This window comes from Choloepus didactylus, chromosome X, assembly GCF_015220235.1.
Source record: "Choloepus didactylus isolate mChoDid1 chromosome X, mChoDid1.pri, whole genome shotgun sequence".
Lineage (NCBI taxonomy): Eukaryota > Metazoa > Chordata > Mammalia > Pilosa > Megalonychidae > Choloepus > Choloepus didactylus.
This window is the reverse complement of record NC_051334.1, coordinates 84,544,021-84,552,073: the sequence shown is the minus strand read 5'-3', so window position 1 is coordinate 84,552,073 and position 8,053 is coordinate 84,544,021. Positions and strand designations below refer to the sequence as shown.

At 44.1% G+C, this 8,053-nt stretch overlaps 1 pseudogene; it reads left to right on the top strand.

Annotated features, from left to right (window-relative positions):
- Positions 1 to 4,847: 4,847 nt before the first annotated feature.
- LOC119522221 lies at positions 4,848 to 5,633 on the top strand (annotated as a pseudogene).
- The last annotated feature ends 2,420 nt before the right edge of the window (positions 5,634 to 8,053 follow it).

Below are 8,053 nucleotides of genomic sequence, written 5' to 3'. Positions count from 1 at the left end.
TTGAGTTGGACCATGCCTCCCATTTTCTTGGGGAAGTTATGGTCTTTAGTGAATTGTCTCCCCCACTAGTTTTATTGCTTTTTCTCTCAGAGCTGTCTTAGCTCCACTCTTTCCTGGGCCCAAATTGCAAGTCTCTGAGGCTTTCTGTAATGGGCTACTTAGAATAGTTATTTTTTAAAAAAGAGAAAATGTTAAAAAAAGAAAAAAGAAAAAGAAGGGCCCAGTATAGACTATTTAAAGAAAAGCACTTTAATTCCATCCTTGCAGTTCTCATGAGCTACTGAAATGCAAAAAGACAAGGAGTTGGAGAGCAATTGAGGAGTAAACAAGAAACCAGAAAAACCAGCTTTTCAGAGAAGGGTCCTGGCCCCCTGGTTTTGCATATGTGCCTGATTCTGTTTGAGCTCAGCCCTTCTGCATATTATGTTCACCCCCAACTCCAAAAGTCTCTGTTTTTGTTTTTGTATTTGTTTCTGTTTTTGTTAGCCCTGTCTCCTCTCTGCTGGGCTGACTGCTCCCAGATTCTCTAGTGTCTGGTCTTGGTTTACCCATGGTTGGAGTTTTTGTTCAGCAGTCTAAATTTGTTAATCAGTTCTGCAACTGCAGCTCTTCCTCCTGGTTCCCAGCACCAATGGTCCCTCCTCCCTTGGAAAACCTTCTGCAATACAGTCTTTTGTGCCTGGCAGGGAGGGGCACAGGACCCTGGCCATGAGAACTTGCAGATTTTGCTGATCTCATCTGCTCCACATGCTCATGACTATTGAATGATGTGTGTCCAAACTAAGATTCCTCTGTGGTATCCATTCTTCACAATTCCTGGCTATCTTCCTGCTGCCCAAGTGGAGTAACTAAAACCCACACCTCACCAGTCTGCCATCTTGCCCTGCCCCTCCTAGAACATTTTTAAGATCATTTGTAAAGGCTTTGTTTAGTAGCTCCACCTTCTGGTATTCTTTGTTGGTGCTTTCTGCATTTTTTTATCTCTTCCTTTGGATGGACCATCATTTCCTGTTTCTTTGTTTTTCTTGTACTCTTTGTTGCAGATTGTACATTTTAATATTTTAAAATGCTAACTCTGGGATTTATTCCCTGATAATACTCTTGCTTGGTTTTGGAATCATCTAGTGGTAATACAGGGATGTTGCAAGCTTCTGCCCTCCTATCAAGAAGGTCTGCCCAAGGCAAATGCAGTGTTCAGGGTTTCCTTCTTGTTCTGGGCCTGTGTCTTGTCCTGGGGTTTTGCTTGCTAGTTGTTTTGGAGTTCCTCTGTTTACAGGAGTTTGGTTGTCCCCTCTGTTTCCCAGGAGACGGGCCTCTCTATTCCAGGTGTTTGAAGCCAGAAAACCTTTGCCCCAGACTGTCTACATCTGTTGTTTCTTACAATCCTTTTGCTGTCTCAAGCTTCTTTTACCTAGAGGACAAATTCTGAGAGGAGGGGCATTCTGGAGAGGAATTTCCCTCATCTGTATTTCCCAGCCAGAACAGGGACAGGGACCCCTGAAGGAGATGCAGGCTAGCTCCAAATTGCCCTTGGCAAGGTATCAGGAAGGGCACCAAAAGGTTTTCCACAGCTCCCCAAAACTGAGATTTCTTGGCCTTCCTGGCATATGCAGCCCTTTGACTAACTGGCTCTTGCAGCCCTGCAGAAGTATAGCATCTTTAAGTCTCCTTTGCCTCAGCCTTTGTGTCAGACAAGTTGAAACAATGGCTGCCACTTCCTTGTCCAGGGCAGATTGAAATAATGGCCTCTCTCAGAGCTGTTACTCAATGATCTGGAGTCACTAATAAAAACTATAATCAGTGATCAGCCATAACCACTCCAGTATTGGAAAGAGGATTTTTATGTCCCTTTCTGTCACCAATGAGTTACCCATGGACTTGACACCATAGTGGCCTGCCATGAGAGTGGTGGATGGACACCAATAGTCACAATGTGGAGTGAGTGATTTACTGTCCTTCACCATAATTTATCAGCCTTTTCCTCCTGCTATTCCTTGGATGGTGAATAATGTTTCAGAATAGTTATTTCAGACAGTTACTGCCTTGTTAATAGCTTTCTGATGGAAGGACTGAGTCCTGAAACTCCCTAATCCACAGTCTTTCCACAATCCCTGCCCCTGCCCCCCACCAGGTATATTTTTCTGATCTGTGGTTTCATTGACAGTCTAACTTTCAGAACCTTTACAGTGCTATTTTGGTCTTCTTTGTTATCTTGTGCTGTTAAGGCTACCACTAGTCTCAGTTGGTGCTCTTTGAGGGTTCAGAAACTTCCCCCAAGACTTGCTGCCTTGTACTTCTATGAGGTGGAATGGAATCTCCAGCCCATTTGGGATGAGAAGTGTTTCCCAGCCAGGCACTTATTGTGGTGGGATCTCTTTTTCATTGCCACCCAACTACCCAGTGTCTTTCAATAGATTTGGGGAGTCTTAGACTTTAAAGGGAAGGTGAACACTCCCATGTCTATTTAGTGTTAGGGAATCAATTCCATTTGCCTGTGGTGCTGGTCTAGCCTGGTTCTGTAGGTGGGACTCCCAGACAATCTGGATGAGGAATAAATCTACTTGGGCTGCCTTCTTTTTCTAGGTTCAGGGTCGGGAAATACTGGGCCTGGGTTACTTTCTTCTATGGAGCAAGGTGATACAAAGTATTCCTGCCCCTTTCTATCCTTCAGAATTCTCCTTTGGTTGTCTCTTACAGTTGTATTTTATGTGGAGAAACAGAGATGGGTCTACACCATTGTCTGACAGGAATCCCTATGTATATATCCCTCCTTTTACTTGTACAAGGAATGACATTTTCTGATGGCGACTAGAGTGTGGGACTGACTTTGGCTGATCAGTGGAAGATGGGACAGATCTTGGGAATATGTGATATTTAACCAGAAAGCCATAGCAGGTATAACACAAAGACAAAAAATTGGCTGAACAATCTACATCTTGTCTCTTGGGTATTAGGATTCCTTGGGTATTAGGATTCCTTGGGGAGTACTGTTTTCTGTCTGATGCATAAGTACTTGGGCTGTTGGAGGAATAATTGATGGTCAGCATACACTGTTCTGAGTACCTGATGTAATTGTGTACAGTGGAAAAAGTTGTGGAAAGGGGTAAGGGGCAGGAAATACTTGGAGTTTGACCTACAGAGTAGTTGGCATGCAAAGTAGTGCTCAGGTGAATTACATTGCAATATTGTAAAAATCTCTGCCCTGGTGAGGAATGCTGCCTAGTTGTCTTATATGTAAGTGATGATGCTCAAGCTTGTGTGTTTTGTCTGGTTATCAAATTGAAACTAGCATGTTAGAGACAAGTGTACCCATCAAAGTAGAAAATAGGGTTCCAAAAGTAAAACACAAATAGAAGATGGACTGTATGCTAAGTTATCCTTTAGCTTTCAGATTCCTCAGCTACTTGAGAGCAGTAGCCTTTTTGGTCAGTTGTCATTTTGGGTCATCTTCTCAAAGGGTTTCTCTTTTTGAAGGAGCTATGAAACAGCTTGCTGGGTAGAACTCAATTACCACTGCTGTTTTGGGCCACGGCTGCTGTTTCTCTCTTTGTTCTCCAAATTGGACTAATTTTTTTCTATTTTTTATTGTGGAATATAACATATGTACATAAAAATGATAACTTTCAAAGTGCAATTTAACAAGCAGGTAGAGAGCAAATTTCAAGAATTTTATAGGTTACAGTTCCACCATTTCAGTTATTTCCTTCTAGCTATTCTAATAACCTAGCAACTAAGAAAACAAAATTATATAAAGATTCAGTATTTGTAATCCTTTGCTAAATTCTATCTTATCTGTTGTTACCTCTTCCTCTAGTTTAGTCATTTTCCCAATCTTCAGGGATGTCTAGGCAGAGACCACCCATACTTGTTCATGTTGAAAACGGGTTTTGACATTATGGGAAAGGGGGATGCATCTGTTTAATGTTCTTGAAGATGTTGCCTCTGGGTTTTGGGACTTAGCTGGCACAGGAACATTCTGGAGAATTTAAGTTTCTGAAAAATAAACTTGGTGAGTGAAATTTTTATAGAGTCTCAGATAGGGACCAAGGTATTATTTAGTGTTTGGGGACTACTGTTGATTTTGGGCTTGTCATAATGTGGCCATTTGGGATATCTAGCTGAAGCTTGCATAGGAGTAACCACCAGGACAGCCTCTTGACTCTGTTTGAAATCTCTTCACCACTGAAACCTTATTTTGTTGCCTTTCTTTTCCCTCCAAATGGGACTTTGTCTTCAACTACTATGTGCATTGCTCTTGGTTCTTTGGCTTACAGCCAGTATAGTCTTGGACTCCAGCTTGCTTTGCTCTTGTATTTTGGCTTTCCCACTCTTTTTGTGTCCTGTATTAGTTTACTTTCATCTTCATCTTAATGAAATCAACTTGGTCTGTAGGCATTTTGATATTTCTGGTGATTCCCCTTTCTGCTAGCCCACTGCTACTTCTATTTGTCATTGGCAAGAAATCAATGTAGTTGTTCAATTTAAAACTAATTTAAATGAGTACCTGCTCATATGGCTACCACAATGCACCACACGATGGTCTGACCACCACCACTACCCAGGCTTGAGTGGACCTGGTGGAGCCTGAATGCAGTGAAGACATTGTTTCCTGAAGGCTGCATTGGAGGCTGTGACAGAGAAGAGAGACTGTGTGGAACTGAGGGGGAGGATTTCTGAATAACATGGCCCTTTGCCATTAGCTTTGCCATGACCACATTTTTCACCAGTGTCCCCGATCCCTGGATTCAAGTTGCAAAGCAGGAGGAGTAAATGAACTGGGTAGTAGTTCCTAGACCTCGGGGCTGGGAAGCTGAGAGTCAAGTGAAGTGCCAATGTGAAATCTTGGGATGCCCTTCTCAAATGGGGAGAAGCTGAGACCTCACAGCTCCCCAATCCGGAGCAGAGATCATATAGCTGTCCTCAGCTGCACTGTGACAAGGCTTTTGCCTCCAATTCCAAGCTGTAATGGCACATGTTCACCCACTTGGCCCAGAAACCCTACCAGTGTATATACTGTGATAAGATGTTTCATCACAAGGACAATCTGCCAGAAACACTTGCAGACTCATGACCCCAACAAAGAGGCCCTCCATGGTTCTGAATTGCCCATGGGTATGAGCTAACCTCTGGATTCCCTACCTATCTCTTTCCCAGCTCAGCTTCCTCCAAAATACCAGCTTGGATCTACCTTATACTTGCCCTACAAATTGCCCAAAGTGGGGGCTGATAGTTTTCTGTTGGAACTTCCAAGAAGTCTGTCTCTCTCAACTGCTGAGCCCCAGCCCACCTCACTTCAGCTGGTGGCAGCTGCAGCCCTCCAGACTTCTCTTCACTTGATGTCACTTGATGCTCACTAAGAGCCTATGTACTTCTAATGTGGATTTCTCTAACTTACTGGGCTTCTTTCCACTCAACCTGCCCCTGTGTAATCCATCTGGAGCCACAAGAGGCTGGTCATGGGCTACTCCCAAGCCAAGGCACAGCCCCTGCTCACCACTTGGCAAGCTCAGCCTCAAGATTCCCAGGGGGCTGGGGTTCTGGTGACCTTCAGGCTTATGCACTTCTTGCCTCCTGTCATCACCTCTGGCCTGAGAACTACCACCCTGCCTCATTTCCACCAGGCATTCCAGTAGCCCCCAAGGAGGCCCCCTGGCTTGCTCCTCAGCTTTTTCAGGGAGCCACAATACCCACCCCATCTGCTTCCCTTATGAAGGCAGCTGAGCTTTCAGAGCTGGGTTCAACAAGAAAAAATTCCAGTGTCTGTATGGAGCACTTGGTTGGGGAGTTCAGGCTCCAGGATCAATTCCAGAAAGACCCTTGAGTCCCAACCCCATGAAAAGATCACAAAACATAGGACTTCAGGTGTTTTACTTTTATTTTTTTTACCTGAATTGGGAGCCCCACATAACCCTCTTCCTCTGCAAGGTATCAGAACCTCCTCCACTTTTGGGAAGATGGAGTCCTCTTGGAGATGCAGAAATGGTGAGGGTTTCACCTTGGATGACCTTGAGAGAAATAGCCCAAGAAACCAACATTTTCATGTCAACCTGCAGATCTGACAGTAGTCAGGCAGGCAGGCCCTACTGCAGAGAGAGTCACTTGGCTCTATCACCTGCCCCAACCAGTGAGCATGAGAGAGGGTCTCTCTTCTTCCCTACTACCCCTTCCCTCATATATGAACATCTCCATTTTCAGTCAGTGTTGTCCAGCAATAGTACTGTTTAAACAGTTGTCTCAGTGACACCATTTCTCCTCCCTTTCTGAGCTGTTAACCTTAAAACAATTGCAGTGAACATTGTTTACACACTGTAAATCCATTCCCACCAGTCAATTCCAGTTGGCACCAGCGTGACCCATTTGGTTCCTGGTTTAAACTGAAGCCCTGTTTACAAGACAGAGTCAGATACTGTTGACTTCTCTTCACTTGATGGCACATATTTCCCTCATGGGGAAATAAAACAACTTTGGACTGCTTCAGTCTCAGCCATCATTCATGACTGCGTTTGTTCCTGCCTTTCTTGACAGTGTCCACAAGAGACAGGCAAGAAGATTGGAGCAGTTTTCTCACAGGTCTGCAATTCTATTTTTCTCCAAGTACATCAGGAACCCCTCATCCTTCTTTTGAACTGGAAAGGAGAATAAATGAAAGGCATGCCCCTTACCAGAAACTTCCAATTCCCTGATCCCCACCCTGAACATCATGAGCTATTATTATTCATCTTGGAAGGAGGGCCTCTGGGTTCCAGGCTGGTGTGAATACCAAAGGAGAGAGTGTGAACCTCTGATTTGTCTCTCTCCTATTCGTCCCTTCTTCAGGGAGCTGGAATTGTTGGAAGAAGAGTTTTCCAAAAGTTAGGTCTGGGCAGCTAGTTGAGTTCTAACTTATGGGTGCAGTGTTGCCTCCAGTTCCAAACTTTTTCTTATCCATGGTGTCTCTTCTATCTCCTCCATTTTGCAGTTTCCATGGACTCCGGGCCACTGAATTGACTATTCTCTGCTTTCCATCAAAGAAAGTCTACCTTCCTCTTGGTTTTTGCCCCCCAGTATCCAGCAAGGTTTCTTGCACCAAATGATTAGTTCTCTTCTGACTTGTGGGGCTTTCTTTCTATTAACAGCAGAGCCCTTGCCCAGAACCTAGCCCAATCCCATCTCTGCTTCATCTTAGTTCTGCATGGGCTTTGTTCTTCCCATTTGTGGGAGGGAGCTCAGGGACCACCTCTTGAGACACCTCCTCTGATTCAGAATCATTCTTTACTATTAACTCCTACAAATGCAGCCAGCAGTTTCTGCACACTTTTCTCAGCAGGTGGATCATGCTGGCTTCTCTAGCAGAGTTTCAGAACAAACTACCAAGGAACTGCCTCATCACTCATGTTTCAACTTCCTCCCAGTCTCCTCTCCCTTCTGTCTGGTTTATTGTCAGGAATTGAGTGGGTCAAAGACTCAGGCTTCTTCTACAGCCCAGGCTAGTACTGCTTGTTAGTGGTGAAAGCCTTAAAATTTAGCTCACCTGGCCCCTGTTTGGAAGCAATGGAGTGAATAATCATGTTTTAATATAGACAAGGTATCTTCATACACCTTAGAAAAAAAGTTTGATAAGTTTAGAATCAGCCTAGGCAATTTGCTTCTAAAAATTAGTTTCAGTGAGTCTCAGGGACTAATTATGGTTTAGTTTTTTAAGTGTCCACCTTGGTACACAGCCACCTCCTGCATGCTGTGCATGTTATTGGGACTTGTGTTATAGGAAACAGTAAGTGAGAATCCAAGAGAGACTACCTGTTGCCATTTTCCTTATTATATCTGGTCTTCATCACTAGACCCAACAACCCTTCTCCCACTCCCTGCCACCCTCCCTGAACCCTTGGTTCATGGAAGCAAATGGATCTCTGTCTATAGTCCTGGACTGCTGTTAAAGGAGTCCTCTCCTCTCTGCCTGCTCTTTCCCATTTCTTCTGTGAATTCTCTATTCCCATTAGTGGTGCTGATAAGCTCATAGGAAATACAAAAAAAAAAACTATTTAAAACCTCATAACTGGGGTCTTGTTGTCCCTCC